This window comes from Martes martes (assembly GCF_963455335.1).
Source record: "Martes martes genome assembly, chromosome: 3".
NCBI lineage: Eukaryota > Metazoa > Chordata > Mammalia > Carnivora > Mustelidae > Martes > Martes martes.
This window is the reverse complement of record NC_137890.1, coordinates 161,677,050-161,695,117: the sequence shown is the minus strand read 5'-3', so window position 1 is coordinate 161,695,117 and position 18,068 is coordinate 161,677,050.

The window sequence follows — 18,068 nt, the reverse complement described above, 5'->3', positions numbered from 1 at the left end:
TTTTCTATTTCTTCCTGGTTCAGTTTTGGTAGTTTATAGGTCTCTAGGAATGCATCCATTTCTTCCGGGTTGTCAAATTTGCTGATGTAGGGTTGCTCATAATATGTTCTTATAATTGTTTGTATTTCTTTGGTGTTGGCTGTGATCTCTCCTCCTTCATTCATGATTTTATTAATTTGGGTCCTTTCTCTTTTCTTTTTGATAAGTTTGTCCAGAGGTTTATCAATCTTGCTAATTCTTTCCAAGAACCAGCTCCTAGTTTCTTTGATTTGTTCTATTGTTTTCTTGGTTTCTATTTCATTGACTTCTGCTCTGATCTTTGTGATTTCTCTTCTGCTGGCTTTTGATTTTCTTTGCTGTTCTTTCTCCAGCTCCTTTAGGTATAGGGTTAGGTTGTGTATTTGAGACCTTTCCTGTTTCTTGAGAAAGGCTTGTATCACTATGTACTTTCCTCTCAGGACTGCCTCTGTTGTGTCCCAAAGATTTTGAACCACTGTGTTTTCATTTTCATTTGTTTCCATTGATTTTTTTTTCAATTCTTCCTTAATTTCCTGGTTGACCCATTCATTCTTTAATAGGATGCTTTTTAGTCTACATGTATTTGAGTTCTTTCTAATTTCTTCTTGTGATTGAGTTCTAGCTTCAGAACACTGTGGTCTGAAAATATGCAGGGAATGATCCCAATCTTTTGGTATTGGTTAAGACCTGATTTGTGACCCAGGATGTGATCTATTCTGGAGAATGTCCCATGTGCACTAGAGAAGAATGTGTTTTGGGATGGAATGTTCTGAATATATTTGTGATGTCCATCTGATCCTGTGTGTCATTCAAAGTCTTTATTTTCTTGTTGATCTTTTGCTTAGATGATCTGTGATCATCTAAATGAGGGGGGTGTTAATGCCCCATACTATTATTGTGTTATTGTCAATGTGTTTCTTTGATTTTGTCATTAATTGGTTTATATAACTGGCTGCTCCCATGTTAGGGGCATAGATATTTTAAATTGTTGCATATTCTTTTTGGACAGATACTTTAAGTATGATATCGTGTCCTTCCTCATCTCTTACTACAGTCTTTGGCTTAAAATCTAATTTACATGATATAAGGATTGCCACTGCTTTCTTTTGATGTCCATTAGCATGATAAATAGCTTTCCACCCCCTCATTTTAAATCTGGAGGTGTCTTTGGGTCTAAAACGATGTTCTTGTAGACAGCATGTTGATGGGTCTTGTTTTTTTTAATCCATTCTGATACACTGTGTCTTTTGATTGGGGCATTTAGCCCATTTACATTCAGGGTAATTATTGAAAGATATTAATTTAGTGCCATTGTATTGCCTGTAATGTGACTGTTACTGTATATTGTCTCTGTTCCTTTCTGCTCTATTACTTTTAGGCTCTCTCTTTGTTTAGAGGAGCCCTGTCAATATTTCCTGTAGGGCTGTTTTGGTGTTTGCAAATTCTTTTAATTTTTGTTTGTACTGGAAGCTTTTTATCTCTCCTTCTATTTTCAATGACAGCTTAGCTGGATATAATATTCTTCACTTTTTTAAAAACAATTATTTTCTTGGATACAGAATAAAATGAACTTGGGAGTCACTATTGAAATTCTATATTTTCTTTCTTTTCAGTTCATAGGTGAAATACTCCCTCTCAGAAACTTTCAATGAATAGACATATCTTTTTTCATTTGATATGATGGATCATTAGCCATCTGTGGAAGTAATTCAAGAAGTTGCTTGCAAATGTGTGACTTAAAAATCAGTTATGGGTAAGGTTATAACATATCATGGTTCTACTGAGATTTGTGATAGCAACCATATGCTTGTTCTCCATATCAGAACAATAAGCTGCAGCAGGGAGTTTCAGAGAGCTAAGGGCTAGCTTACAGAGTAGATCAGATGACTGTGCATACAAGCCTGAAGTACATGTCTCATTTATAAAGCCTGACATGAGAACATGTCTTAAAGTAGATCTCTCTTTCCAAAACTTTGGCAAAACTATGAGGAGAGATGGTTCTGAAAAATAGATTTCCTCACCCTCTAGCCAGTATTTTGGAGAATCACAGACCTGTCTCACACCTTTATCAAAAACAGATCAATATGATGAAAATCAACTCAAAAATTATTTTTTCAAATGAGTAATTCACACAAACACAAATGGCACTGTTTTGCTTGCTTGTTTTACCATGATCTTCTTATAGCCAATCAATAACATGCCCCCATTAGAGGACAAACCCTTGCCTCTAGCGCCCCCCCCCCACACAATCACAGCTTTATTATGCTTGATGAAAAATCCAAAAAATTACTGGTAGAGAAGGATAGTGTGTGGTTTCCCCAAAATAATTTTATAGAAATCCTTTTCTATAGGACACTTAAGGAAACTATTATGACGTAGAATACACTAAAGAAGATAATGTAGCACATAGGAAAAAGAAATCCCCAAAAGAAGAAATTAACAGAGGCCATTCTGACACCATCTAAGGAAAGGGTGTCCTGGCACTCAAACTCTGAACACTGGTTTTTTGGGAGTATTATGCTTTTTGAGTCATTCAGTTATCTCCTATGAGTTTGACTCTCTGCTTACAGAGCAATTACCTGATTAAAGTTTGGCTCCCCAATCAGATTTGCCTGCAAATAGAGAATGTGCTGGATGGATCAACAATTCTCTACACCCCTATGTTTGACTTCACTGGAACTTCCAGTTCTTCCAATCCCTCAATATTTTCCTTTTATTGCTTTGGTCCTCATCCAACTTGAAATTCATGAATTATTCCAAAATTATGGTTTGTCAGTTGCCAATGTTCTGAAGTCCCTTGTCTCTCTGTCTTTTCTTCTTCACATGATGAAATCACATCTCTAGATCAATTTTAACTACATTTCTACATTTGTACCCACACTGCTGATTTCTGGTGGACAATGTCTTCAGATATTTGCTGAATTGATTACTACTAACCTCAAGGAGGCCATCAATGTGGCCTAAAAACCATACATTATATATTCCCATTCCACCCAATTTCCAAAACCCCACAGTGACATTTTCTAATTTTCTCTACTGCAGTAGGATCTCCAATTACCTGTCTCTTGCTTTCTCTCTGTAAAGAACATGAAAGACATCTAGAGAGAATGCCTTCATCTTTCTACCAAAATGCAAACAATTGTACTTATATTTATATGAATCTTTTCTTTCTTCCCTACTGTTATAATGAGAAATGGAAGCACATTCTTCTTAAGGCAATCCAATAACCATGTTTTGGATTGCTACCTTCACTTTTTTAGGCATTTAATTATCATTGTCTCCCTTACATGTGCATAAACATCAATAACACATACTCATATACAAAAACACACATGCAGTACATCCACTTTGGAGAACTCCACTTGCCTCACAGCTATGAGTCTATACCTTCCTTCTGCAAAACATTTCTAAAAATGTCTCTATATTCAGTGTGTGCTTCCTTTAATTCTTTTTCATTCTATCCTATGCCTCTTTTATGAGAGTTGACTTAAACTAGCTTTTTAAATTTCTTCTTTTCTGCTTAACTGTCTTTTTTATTCAATTTTGATCATTTATATTTACCTAGAATTTTCCATTTAACCTTAGATGTCCAAATGGATCTACATAACATTGTAGAATTGATCTCTTGTTTTATGTATCTTCTCCATAGCTTTAGCTGACTCCTTTCTCATTCATAATGTAATTTTCCCCCTGATTGTTCGATCAGACTTTTTAAAGATTTATCTAATTAATTGAAATTTTCAATGAACTACTTTTGGATTCATTAATAAATTCTTGTTCATATTTGTACTGATTAATTTCTGCTTTCATCTTTATTAATTCTACCAACTTGAAGTTTACTTTGTAGCTTATTCTTTGACTTCATTATTTCATTTTATATATATTTTTTAAAGCAAATGTATTTAAAAATATCAACATCCCACTTAATACCATTCCTGTCCACATTCCATTAGTTTCATTACATTACATTTCATTACATTACATTTCATTACATTCAATGAGCATTACATTCTCATTGTCACTTATTTATAAATAATCTGTAAAAACAAGTAATCTCTAATTTTGGTTTTAACTTTTGCTTTAACCCAAAAATTATGTAAGAGTATATGGCTCTCCATATAATCATACTCTATTTGATGTGCATTTTAGGGAATTGCTTAAATTTTTTTCTGTAGGCTAGGACCCTGGCCAGTTTTTATTATATTCATGAATATTTGCAAAATTATCTCTCTTAGGAACAAATCTCTTTTTGGAGCAAAGATCTATATTTCTACAAAATCATAATTTTTCTTCTATAAAATATCTCATTCTAACATAGGGTTGTATGTATCTGTGTTTTTTTGTTGGTCCACTGTTCCTAAAATTTCATACCTAGAAGTGTTCACTAAAGGCAATTAAGCCAAACTTTCAATACAGATACATTATTTATGAGGAAATATAGGGATACCTTCTCACATGAGTTTTTCTTATAATTCTGTCCTCAATATTTTATTTTATTTTATTAAAGATTTTATTTATTTATTTGACAGAGAGTGAGACAGTGAGAGAGGGAACACAAGCAGGAGGAGTGGGAGAGGAAGAAGGCTTTGACTGAGCAGGGAGCCTGATGATGGGCTCTATTCCAGGACCCTGGGATCATGACCCGAGATGAAGGCAGACACTTAATGACTGAGCCACCCAGGTACCCCCACAATAATTTAAATTGAACTGTTTAATTTGTTTCAAACTCTCTAGATGTGACTTTTTTTTTTCAATTTACTAAGTCAGTATGTGGGGTTTTTTTTTGTTTTTTTGTGGTTTTTTTTTTAGCAAATTAAATAGTGCACAGATATTAATTAATTAATTAATTAATTTTAAAAATGTTATAGACTGAATATTTTTTATCCTTTCCCTCCAAATTCATATATTGAAGCTCTAATCCCCAGTGTGGTAGGATTTGGAGGTGTGGTATTTAGGTGTTTAGGTCATGAGAATAAATCTCTCATGAATGTGATTAGTGTCCATATGAGAGACACTAAAGAGAGAATCCCTCTCATAGCCATGTGGGGATAGCCAAGGAGGTAACCATCTACAAACCAGGAAGCCGACTTTTTTCAGACTTTGAATCTGTTGATCCCTTGATCTTGGAATTCTTAGCTTCTAGAACTGTGGGAAATAAATGTTTCTTGTTTAAGCTACATATTCTCTGATGTTTTTATTATAACACCCCAAACTGGGTAACACAGTGTCCCATTTGTTAATGAGCATTATGTATCAATCTTATGCCTCATATATATTATTATACATATAAATTTATAAAAAAATCTGGATATTCTATTACATAACTTCAGTAATCAAAACAATATAGTAGTGGCAAAAGAATGGATTAATAGATCAATGGAACAAAATAGAAAGCCCAGAAATAGACCACATAAATATAGTCAACTGATAATTGACAAAGAACAAAGATGATACAATGGAGCAAAGATAGCCTCTTTAACAAGTGGTGCTAGGACAACTGGACATCCACATGCAAAAAATGAATCTATGTATCTTACACCCTGCACAAAATCAACTCATAGATCTAAATTCAAAACAGAAAACTATAAAATGACTAAAAAATAATACAAAACAAAACTTAGATGACCTTAGATATGACAATGACTTTTAGATACAATATCATAGGCATGATTCTTGATAGAAAAAACAGTAAGTTGGATTTTACTAAAATTAAAAAAAAAATCTGTTCTGAGAAAACCAATATCAAGAGAATGAGAAGACAAGCCACACACTGGGAGAGAGTGTTTGGAAAAATACACATCAGGTAAAGGAGTAGTATCCAAATATAAAAGGAATTCCTAAAATTCAACAGTAGGGAAACAAACAACTCAATTAAAAAATGGGCCAAAGGCATGAACAGACACTTCACCATGGAGATATACAAATGGCAAATAAGCATATGAAAAGATACTCCCCATCATATGTCATCAGGGAAGTGCAAACTAAAACAACAAGATACCACCACATACCTATTAGAATGGCCAAAATCTAAAGCACTGACAGCACCAAATGGCAGTGAGAATGTGAAGGAATGGGAACTCTCATTCATTACTGTTGGGAATGCAAGATGGTATAGCACTTTGGAAGACAGTTTGAAGGTTTCCTACAAACTAAATAGTCCTACCATACAATCCAGCAATCCTGCTCATTGGTATTGACTCAAAAGAGTTGAAAACTTTTGTCTACACAAAAACTTGCATATGGATGTTTATAGCAGCTTTATTCACAATTGTCAAAATTGAAAACAACAAGATATTATTCTTCAGTAGGTGAATGGATAAATAAACTGTTGTATATTCAGACAATGTAATATTATTTGGTGCTAAAAAGAAATGAGCTAACAAGGCATGAAGAGACATGAAGGAAACTTAAATGCATATTATTAAGGAAAGAAGCCAATCTGAAAATACAGTACTGTATGATTCCAACTGTATGAATTTCTGGAAAAGGCGAAACTGACAGTAAAAAGGTCAGTATTTGCCTGGGGTTGGGTTTGGGGAGGGGAGGATGAATGGGCAGAGCACAGAGGATTTTTAGGGCAGTGAAAATATTCTGTATGATATCATAATGATGGGTACCTATCATGCTTTTATCCAAACCCACAGAGTGTATAACACCAAGAGTAAACACTTCTGTAAACTATGGACTTTTGGTAACTTAGATGAGTCAATGTAGCTTTGTCAATTGCAATGATGTATACTCTGGTGTGGGATATTGAATACCTAAATGAGTTAGTTAAATCCAACTCCAAGGGATGATATCCATTTTTAAAACAGAACCATTAGATTGTCATGCCTGAAGCTTAGTTCTTCTCAATGCCTTTGAAATCAAGAGTATGAAAAATCTGTCCATTTTGATCTATTCTTTTCATGTGCAAGAAAATAATTGAAAAATGAGACCATACAAAAGAAAAGAAGAGAAAGAAAGAGAAAGAATTTCAAATGTTGTCCAAAGGCTTATATCACACATTGATATGCTACACTTGCATTTGGCTTACAGATCACTCTATTTAGTGTCTAAATGTTCTGGATATGCAAAAGATTCTGTGAACATAAAGAAAAGTCAATTATTCAGCTTCCTCCATTTGTCAGAAAGGTAAAGAAAGGACCCTTAGGAAGGTCAGGATTATTTCAGTTCTAAATAAACTGAGGAATGTCTGCATCAAAGAAACCTTCAAGTGACCTTGGCCATGCCCTGCTTACTAACCAGTCCTGAGTTAACTTGATGACATATATCATTTTCAATGGGAAACTTCAAAGAAATCAGAGTTCTGGATGCCTATGATGGATGCTAAGTGATGAAATCCCAACTCTGATGCTAATTATTTGTTTTGAAGTTATTGACACACATTACACAATCTCTTTCTTAAGAGATTTTGATGAAAAAAAGCAATGCAGCAATAAGGTTTCAATTTTTAAAAAGCCACATTTGCAAGCATATTATACACACTTTCCAACACCAAAGCACTGAAAATTTTAAACGTATTTTGCATATTCTATTTTTCTCAAAAGAAAGGACAAAACTTTAAAACAATGTGAAAGAGCAATATGGGACTATATAAATACATTTTATAGCTTAGTTATAGACTAATAATGCAGCCATGATAGTAGATATATGGTTTTGTGTTTATGTTTAGTGTCATGGGGGAATATCCATATCATATCAAGAATTAAATTAAATTGCAAGATATTTGTGCATGATGATTATATTTGGTTGTGCAACATATCTATGTGTATACATATATATAATCTATATATTTGACAACATGCATAATACATATGCAAATATATATATATATATTTGGCAATATGCATGCATGTATACAAACAGACTTGAAAATCTTTGCTTTCATCATCTTTTGTCACATTTCCTTGCAGGTCAGAATTATTTTCTTCATCTTTCATCTAGTTTATGGATGTGTGTGATGAAAGAGTTTTCTCCAGGTTGATTTCTGATTTTTTCCCAGGGTAGGGTTTCTGGCCACTGCTGTGCTTTCTCTGTGGCTCCAGTTCTAACTCCTTCTCTTCCCTTTCTTCCTTTAGCATAAGGTTGGTGATGACTTTGTCTAGTTGCCATATTGTCTACATTTGGGTTCCCAGTTCTTCTACCACCAGGGTAAACAATATTAAACTCCTTTGGTTTTATTTCCTGAAAGTTCCTATATTGCTGGTTTGGGCCCTAATGAACACCAGTCTCCTACACACTGACACACAAAGAAACAGTGTTGGAACCTGTGATGACCCCCAGGTAAACTTATTCCAGAACCCACTCTCTTGAACCTCATACTGAATTTCTCCCTTGATCAAATTACCTGAGCCTGGAATATTTAAATGAATTTGGCTTAACTCACTTTGTCCATAATCTGAGAATATCAGTGTGCTTCCAGAAGTTTTTGATTCTTTATAGAATCTAATAGTTTTGTGTCTTCGTGTTTTGAGTTTCTGCTCTCACCGGATTTAATCTCATTTATTTTTCTACTCTAATTTATGCGGAACTGTTTAGTTTCTTCATCTCCTTTCTTGAGATTATGCCTTCTGGGTCTTCCTTTCTCATTCAGAGTGGCCCATTAGGGTATTTTCCCAAACAAAGACAGTTTCTTCCCTAGAAGTTCCTACTTCTTTCCCTAAGAACTCTGGTACCAGTCGCCAAATTAGTAATTTCTTACCCAACCATAGAGATTATTTCTGGTTGGTGAGATTATGGATGACTTTCTTTATGTCAATTTGTTATTTAAAATTATTTTTATAATGAGCACTTATTACTTATGTGATTAACTTTGCCAACCACAGTAACTATTTGCCTGTTTCTAAAGAAATAAATTTGCTATGAGCTCAGAATATTTAAACTAAGTTCACCACTGCCCCAAACTAGAGAGATATTTTTCCAGGAAAGGAGCAAATGACTTAACACGTAGAGTTTGAGAAGAGCACTTAACTCATTTTCACACAGAGAGAAATGATTACTGTTACAGAATAATTACTTGGGCTCTGCATAGTTGTGTTCTGTCACAGGCTTTGCCTTAAAGACTAGTTCTTAATTTTTAATAGCACTGTAAAGTGATAAGAAAAGTAAAAAAGAAAGAAAGAAACTTGTGGATGTATTATTCATCCAACCATTCATTCATACATATCTCATTATTCACTCCCACAAATCTCTAAGACACCGAAAATCTATTGTAATTATATAAACTATTATTTACAGTAAGTAGACCACTGAAAGTGGCATATATATGTATATATAGGATTCAGTGATTTCTGCATAATGGCATTTGTTGTAATGAGATTTGGCTTATATTGATCCCTCCACAAGACAAATATATATAGGAATAAAATGAGAGCATGGAAAATGAGTCCCATTCAGTTGGGTAAAACCCACGTGAAAAGGTCTTAACCTAAATATCAAAGATACTTTCAATTCATATACAACTCTTAATTAACAGACATTGTTAAACATCTACAAGAAAGTCAGTATGCAAGATACCAGACCACCCAGGGCTAAGAGTAAAAATTTTCTGTCTCAGAAAGCTCTCTCACTAGAGGAAGGGCTGACAAATGCTCATAATACAAGACAATGTGATAATTGGATTACAGATATACTCAATGTGCTATAGGTGCCTTGGAAATTGCAGAGAGGAGTGGAGAGCTAACTCTATCTGGTGCTTAAGGAAGGAACAAAGTCTCTCTTCACTAAATGGTTGCCTCCTCTGAGCCCTCTTCTCCACGTTAGCCCCTATCGGTTGTTGGTCTGCTCAACCCAGTCTTAGCAAAGAATCCTACGAAGTCATCACTGACCCTTGGTATCTGGTCAGATTCCTCTTCTCCTACATTAGATTTCAAAGTCATTGGCCTGCCTTTAGCAAGAATCCTGTTAGGTCAGTTTAGCAAGAGTTGCCCTATCCTTGATGTCTCCTGCTTTTTAGTTAACTGTCCATTCACCAATGCTTTCACTCTGCCCATTAACTATAAATCCCCATTGGTCCTTATTGTATTTAGAGTTGAGCCTGATTTCTTTTGCCTATTGCAGTACCTCTATTGCAATAATCTTGATGCTTATTGCATCAAGCCTTCCTTACCATTTTAACAAGTGTCAGAATAATTTTTTCTTTAGTGGAAGGCTTCCTGGAAGGTCTTATAATGGAAGAAAGAACAGACTGTAAAAGAAAAAAAAAAAAAAAAGCAGTGAAGAACGTTCTTCACTCTGTCCTCTTTTTCACAGGCAGAGGAAAGGGCTTTGCAAAAGCAGATAGCGTTAAGAGTCTGATATGTCTGGAGCAGCATGGATTTGATGTGGTTGAAGACTAAGTGCAACTGACATGGTGATGGGAGATGAGGCTGCAGACATTGACTAGGGACTGTTCCTGCATGAAGGATCTTGAATATCGGATCAAGGAATTTGTATTTACTCTAAATAACATTTGTATTTTATCCACTGAAGCAGAAATATGGCACTGTTGTATTTTCCTTTTAGAGAGACCATTGTGGCAGCTCTGCTGAGCATGAATTGAGGAATGTGTGTTTGGTGGGCTACATGCCTAGCCAAGGAAGCTCAGAGGTTAGTGAGTAATGAGGGTCTCAGTGAAGAGCAGATGACAGAGGAAATGGGGGGAGGGACTGGGGTGACTTACCTAGACATCTGTCAGAGACAAAATTCTATGGCCATGGATGTGGTGGTAATGAGTGGAGGAAAGGGGCTGGGGTGACTACAGGGTTTCCCAGATTGGGGTGATGGCAAGGGTGGCAGATCATTTATTGAAATAGAATATGCAAGAAGAGGGAGGAGGTTTGAGGAAAAGATGATGATTTCACTTTTTTTTCCCCTTAAATCCCATTATGAGAAATTTAGAGAATGGAAATTGCTAAGCGGCTGTGCAGTGTTTGGAATTAGCTGTGTAAGACCAAATTACAGTCATTCATAACTATAATCATTCTAAATCCATTTGATTTTAATATGTTTCAAATATTTTTTACTGTATAATTTACAAGAAAATTGTTCTATATTAAAATGGTCATTTTCTCTAATTGCATATTACCAAATCAGGGTAGACTATGAAACAGAAATGTGTTTGGGTAAATTTGCAAGGCAGGATGAGCTAGAATTGCTGAAGTAGCTTATTGCTGAGCTCCTCTGCATAGAACAGCATGGAAGATACCAAGGATGTCTTATGTCTGATGGTGATTTTTTTTTTTCTGACAAACACAGTAAATTTAAATTATCATTAATATTGAGGGTCTCTCTCTCTCTCTTTCTGTCTTTCTCTTAAGGTATTAAATTTAAATCCTCCATAGACTTAAACTGATTTAAAAGAATGTTCTCAAGTTTTGACAATTTTAATTGGAAAGCAGAGAGTGAAGGGTTTCCCAAAGAAAAATTTACTTAACTATAGATAGAAAATGCATTTAGAAATGATAATATTAGGATGCCTGGATGGCTCAAGTTTCTGACCCTTGATTCTGGCTCAGGTCATGACCTTAGGGTTGTGAGATAATGTCCCATATTGGGCTCTGTGCTCAGCACAGAGTCTGCTTGGAATTCTTTCTTCTACCTTTTCCTTTCCCCCACTCGCTCGTGCTCTCTCTCTCCAACTCTGAAAAAAAGAAAAAAGAAAAAGAAAAAGAAAGAAAGGAATGACAATATTTACTAACCCACTGGAAAATGTTCCAATACGTATATAAATGTCAACATTTCCTGCAAATATCACTGGATAGGATATCTAAAGATAATTTTATTTCTAGCAGATTTCAAATGTTCCTCATAAAAAGATAATACAGACAACAACACTGAATGAACTGTATATGCATCCCCATTACCTTCTCGAAGAACTAAATAACAATATGCTCTTATCCTTTAAATACACTTGGCAACACGATATAAAACATATTGTTTTATAATGAAATTGTGAGATTGTGAATACATTCAGGTGGCAAAAAGAGCCACTAAATAAATATATTGCTGGTAACACCAGTCTTCGGAGAAAAGGACTCTATAGATGGGCAAATAGCAAAAAATCAGTAAATACTAGTTGTAGAAATTATACCAAGGATAAGAAGGAAGGGGTTAAATATGTGGAGGTAAATTACCACACACACAGCATAAGTTCCTAATGTTAATCTACCATTGCAAGGCAATGTTATATTGGTCTTAATTTTAGCCAGAAGAAATGGGTAAGCAGTGTGAAAATCACTGGGTCACTAAACAATGTCACTTTGAATAAAAGAAAATACTTATGGGGCACCTGGGTGGCTCAGTTGGCTAAGCATACAACTCTGGATTTTGGCTTAGGTCACCATTTTAGGGTTGTGAGATCGAGTCCCCCATCAGGTCCACACTTGGTGGTAAGTCTGCTTGAGATTCTCTTCCTTTCGTGTTGCCGCTCTCCACACTCTCTCTCTCAAAGAAATAAGTAAATACTTTTAAAAAATAAGAAAATATTTACGAGTGAGTCAATGAAACAGAACCATTATAGTAACAGCTTGGATTTCATGTCCTAATCCTACAATGATGAAAAACAGCAACAGGAAGTTTTCTTTCCGAGTCCTGGCAGAAACATACCAAAGATGATATAAATGGAACTCTCTTGTTTAAAAATAATTTCAGGTGGCTTTTTTTTTTTTTAATAGGTTGAAGTAGTTTAGTTTCTCCCATCTGATAAAATTGAGAATGCCTATGTTCATTTTCAGATTTGAAAAAAAAAAAAAAAAAAAACAAATTTTTCTATCATAAGTATCATGCGATAACAGACACAGGAATCTCCAAGCTGTACTAACAACCAGCTATTACTGAATTTGATAGTATATAAATTTTCTTTTAGTCCTTAACAAGGTGACATATGATCTATTTGGGGATTAAATTTAGCCTGATATTGTGATTTTTTTTTTTTTTTTTTTGTCCTGGACAACTACTAGCAGATTGGATTAGGTTTAGTAATTTCTTTGTAAGGCTAAAGGATGATGCAGATTATCTCTAGTTTTATCAACTAATGCAATCATGTAAAAAAAAAAAAACATGCCATAGGGCACAGGATTGAGAAAAGTCAGATGGCACAGGAAGTAATCTCAGCATTTACTAATACACTCAGCCAAGAACATAATTGCTAAAATAACCTTGAAAGGGGTGAAAGTACTGAATACTGCAGTGGTGATTACCCTGATTTCAATTACTCTGGTTTAAATGGAATGAAATAGGGCTCTAACTCTGTTAATTAACAAGCCTATCCACAGGTGATCTCTAAATGCTCCGTGTATAGCTCCCATTAATGCAGAAAACGTACATGCCTAGAAATGGCAAGTCTGCATATTAAACCCAATTATGCAGTTTACAAGAGAACTGGCGTTCTTTTATTTTTCCACAAGAAAATTATAGTGAAGGGTGATGGGAGAAAGCAGAAAGAGTGGGGCAGAGGGAATGTTGCATACATTAATGGATAATGATCTAGAGGCAGTGCCTTTCTTGAATTAGTTCATTTTTAAGGAGAACAAAAGGGCTGTCCTGCTGGGTACATTTTCAGCAGGATGCCTGACTGGCTTATTTTTTATCTGACCATGATGTGGTTTCAATTAGCAGTAGCATTTACAAAACTAGTAGCAGTCATTGTACCAGAAAATATGAGTCTAAAGGGGTTGAAAGATACTTTAGATGTGTACAGGAGATGTATAAGAACACACTGCTTTAACTTTTCCCTGGCCAACCATCCTTGTCCTCAATAGTCTCTGCAGGTTTTGAAATTCAAGGTGGGTGTCTTACCACATCCACATGTGTCTTCTAGAACTTCTTCTTCTTCTTTTTTTTTTTTCTTCTCTTATTTCCCTGCCTAAGTCTGCTTTGGGCAAAGTTGAGAGCACAGTTCTACTTTATATCAGTAATATAAGCTTGGATGTTTTCATCATTAGGAAAACTACAACACATATAAATTCAACTCAAATCCACTGCTGATTTTTTTTTAAATAAAATATTCCCAAATACAAGAAAAGGCTAAGTTTGAAAGAAGAAATCTGTGGGGCAACTGGTCTCCCAGGAAATGGGAAGAATACATTGACAAACACAAATCCAGAAGAATGACAAGGACTGTTTGCAGTGCTAGTATCTTCTTGAAACGTTCCAAATCACTGACTAGGAAAACTCTCAACACAAAAGAACCCCTAACTGAAACAGACACTCAGTTTGCTAGTGTCTTTCAAGATGCCAGGTGGTTTTTTTGATATTTAAGTGTACCAAGGATCAGTACCTTAGGGATGGATGCTTTCCTCTTGAGTGTTCCCTCTTTTTTAGGATATTGCCTGGCACCCGTTGTGCACTTGTAACTTGCTTATAAACTTCAGATCCAAAAGGTTTTCCACATATCATGGGAGAGTAATTGAATCAAAGAGAAAAAAACCACCATTTTCTTATTCAGTTCTACACGGAAAAGATCTTTGTTAAAAGAGTGAGGTATGTATTATAAAAAAACATATTTCACAATAGAGAGCATAATTTAAATAAATTCAAATACCTATGCCAAAATTATTTACCATCACCAAAACTATAGTTCATGGGTCAGCAAATTATGGTTTATGGGCCAAATTCAGACCTCTTACTGGAACACAATCTTAGCATTTGTGTATATACCAGTGAAGGCACTGGTTTAGGTGCCTTTAGTTCAGCAACGAGAAAAACAGAAGTCTGCGGCTTCATAGACAGAACAATTTAATACAGGAAACAGACAACTAGTAGCCAGACTTGGTGGCTCTACTTTCAGGTGCATTTCCTGATCTAACCAATTCTCCCCCACTCCACCACTACTGTGTTAGCTATGCATTGCCATCATCTCTCCTCTGGATAAGTTCATTTAATATCCTGATTGTTTCCCCTGCTTCTGTCCTCATCCTCAAGTTATACTCTCCAGATAGAACTAGAGTAATTCCATTAAAACCTAATAATAATGGATCTTTGCTCTTGAAAGCCTTCGGTGGTTTTCCACTTCATGAGAATAAAGTGAACAGTCCTACTGTTGCCTCCAAGTGTCTACCCTCAGCCTCTTGTTCGATCTCACTCCTACAGCTCTTCTACACCAGACCCATGTGCCTCTCTGCTACTCCTTGAAAACACCAGGCATAAGAATATACTTGCCTCAGGAGTGCTGAACTTGTTGCTCCCTCCAAAGATACTTTTTTTTCTGCTGGAAATCCACATGCCTTGCTTTTTCTGTTCATTCCTGTTTCTCCCCAAATGCCTCCTTATCAGACAGAACATTCCTGCTACTCCATCAAAAAACAAAAAACAAAAAACAAAAAACAAAAAACAAAAAACAAAAAACTTCATCTGTCATGACCGTCCCGTTCCTCAGCTTCATTGCTATTCTTGGTGTTTATAACTATCTGACATTATGCATATGGTAAATACAATTGGCATTAAATAGTAAATTGCTTATACTTTGCAAACTCCATCACCCCATGTTTGCTGGTTTTCCATCAGGTTTCTTGCTCTCACCATCTTTCTTATTATAAATACAGCTGCCAATTTTTTTTTCCTTCACTTTCACATTTTCTGACTCCTAGTATTTTTTTAGTTCTTTTGTTTGTTTTTGTCTTTGTTTGTTTGTTTGTTTGTTTTTAAAGAGTAGGCTCCATGCCCAGCGTAGAGTTCAAACTCACCAAGGCAAGATCAAGAGTCACACGCTCTTCTAACTGAGCCAGCCAGGTGTTCCTGGATCCTGACATTTTTTTAATATATCCTGAATATTGACTGCATTGTTCAGTGAGACTAAATGTCTTCATGACTTGGTTTTGACTTTTACATAATCTGTTGTCTGAGCACACTGTAATAATAGAAACAGAAAAGTAGAATATCCTAAAATCTTTATAAAATAGATATCATAGTTTTTAAGTGTACAGTTGATTCAAAATAAGGAATAATCAATTTTGAGTCTTTTCTAATGATCTAAGATACTTATTTTTAACACTTTACATTGAAATAATTAATGAAAATTATTGAGTGTTAGATATGCAATCCTTTTATTTTTTCTTATTTTTAGTATTCTCAAATATAATACATACCCCATAGTAAGAAACACATACATAGATACAGCTGTATAAAGAATGAAAATGCTTTACTTTTGAAGGAAGAAGAGCTACAGACTTCATCTAAATTTATCAAATGTAATACAAGTAAATGAACACTAGTATTTAGTATCAGATTTTCCAGTTTCACCACCAGAGGATTGTTGTACATGCACTTTCATCTTGTCTGTATGTACACTCTAATTTTCAGGTAAAGTAAAACCAGTATGAATTCTATTGGTTTTCATTCTATTGGGTTTTATTTCTTCTGTGTCAGTTACATCATCATTTGACTCATTACCATTTTTATATTCAGAAAAAGTGCATTTTTACTCAACAAAAACCCAGTAAATTTCATTTTAATGACTTAAATTTCATTTTAAACTATGTTTAAAGAAATACCCAGGTCGCTTCTCTATTTTAGCTAATGATATTAAACTATGAAAAACAAAGAGGCTAGGTGAAAAATAACAAGACATGTAAAAACACACTGATTAAACATTCTGTCTTATTCTTGTTTCTTCAGATTCTTGCTTTCCCAGTGAAAGACATATAATTCTGGGCTTACCCATCCTGAAAGAAAGCAAACACACAAACTAACAAGCAAACAAACTTCGTCCTCTGTCACAAAGGAGAAAAGTGGAACTGGGAGACATTAAGAGCTTGCCAATACCACAGGGATTTTGCACAGGCCAATATCCTCTCTCTGATATTGACTTCAGGAAATGGCCTTCAGAAGCTGTACCTTCCAGGTCAAGAGTGCAAACTCAGGAGAAAGCATAATCTAGGTTTAATCCTGGATATTTTATCTACTAGTTGTTAATTTGCTTAATCTTTTTAAACTATGTAGCCTCATCTATATGTGAGTATTATAAAAATAGAACCTACTGCACAAGGTTATCATGAAGAATAACCAATGTAATGTACTTACCCTAGTACCAGGCATTTCTTTATATTCACCATCATCACTGTAATGGGGACTTCACCCTCTACCTACAATAGGATACTACCTGGTATCAGGACTCTTCTGATCTCCTACATTCTTGCCCAACCAATATTCTCTAAATAACTGCCTCTACCATGGTAGTCCTCCACTGTAAAATCTCCAATGGTACCCTCTGTATCACCACAGTTAAGACTATACTTATGAGTCTGACTTTCAAGCTACCCATACTCAGAACTAATCACTTCAGAACTAATTCAAGCTCTCATTATCAACTCTGTCCCTAGCCATGTTCCCTCAAATCATGATGACAGTATGGTGTAGTAATTAAGCATGACATCTCTGAAATCAAGGACAGAACATTGAATTCAAATCTTAACTTCCCCAGTATCTGCAGTAGGCAAGCTACTCAATCTCACTAAACTTGTTTCCTCCTATAGAAAATGAAAATATTAATAGTAAAAGTGGGTTTTATTGGAACCAACTAAGAGGAAGCATGGGGTCTACACCATAGTCAGCTCTCTGTAAACCTCTGATGGATAACATATCTGTTCTTCTTTCTTCACTTTTCTGCCTAGCCAGACCACTCATCCTTTATGCCCTGTCTCTTGTATTCTCTACTTCTTGGGCTACCTTCTTTAAGAAGCTGTAGACCATTGCCGAGTTCCTTACTGATCATGCTTTACTTTACCTTTGCAATAGATTGTAAGCCTTTTTTTTTGAGGGCAGAGAGTATATTTCATTGTCTGGTAGTCTCCACAGCGCCTGATGTGGCACTGCATAGTCTGCAGAGTCTTCCAAAACTGCCTACCAATCAAGCTTCCTGAGGGGCTGTGAGACCAACGTGAGATGGACACTGTCACTGGCAAATGTGAAAGCCTTAAATCCTTTGGACTCCCTGCACTTTTTAAATCAATAACAAAGAAGTGATGAGGTAGCTCATCATGCTTCTCTGACTCATGTCATTTGGCACCATTTATCCCCACAGGTAGCCTATAGATGACAAACAACCATGGATCAAACCTGGAATTATAGTA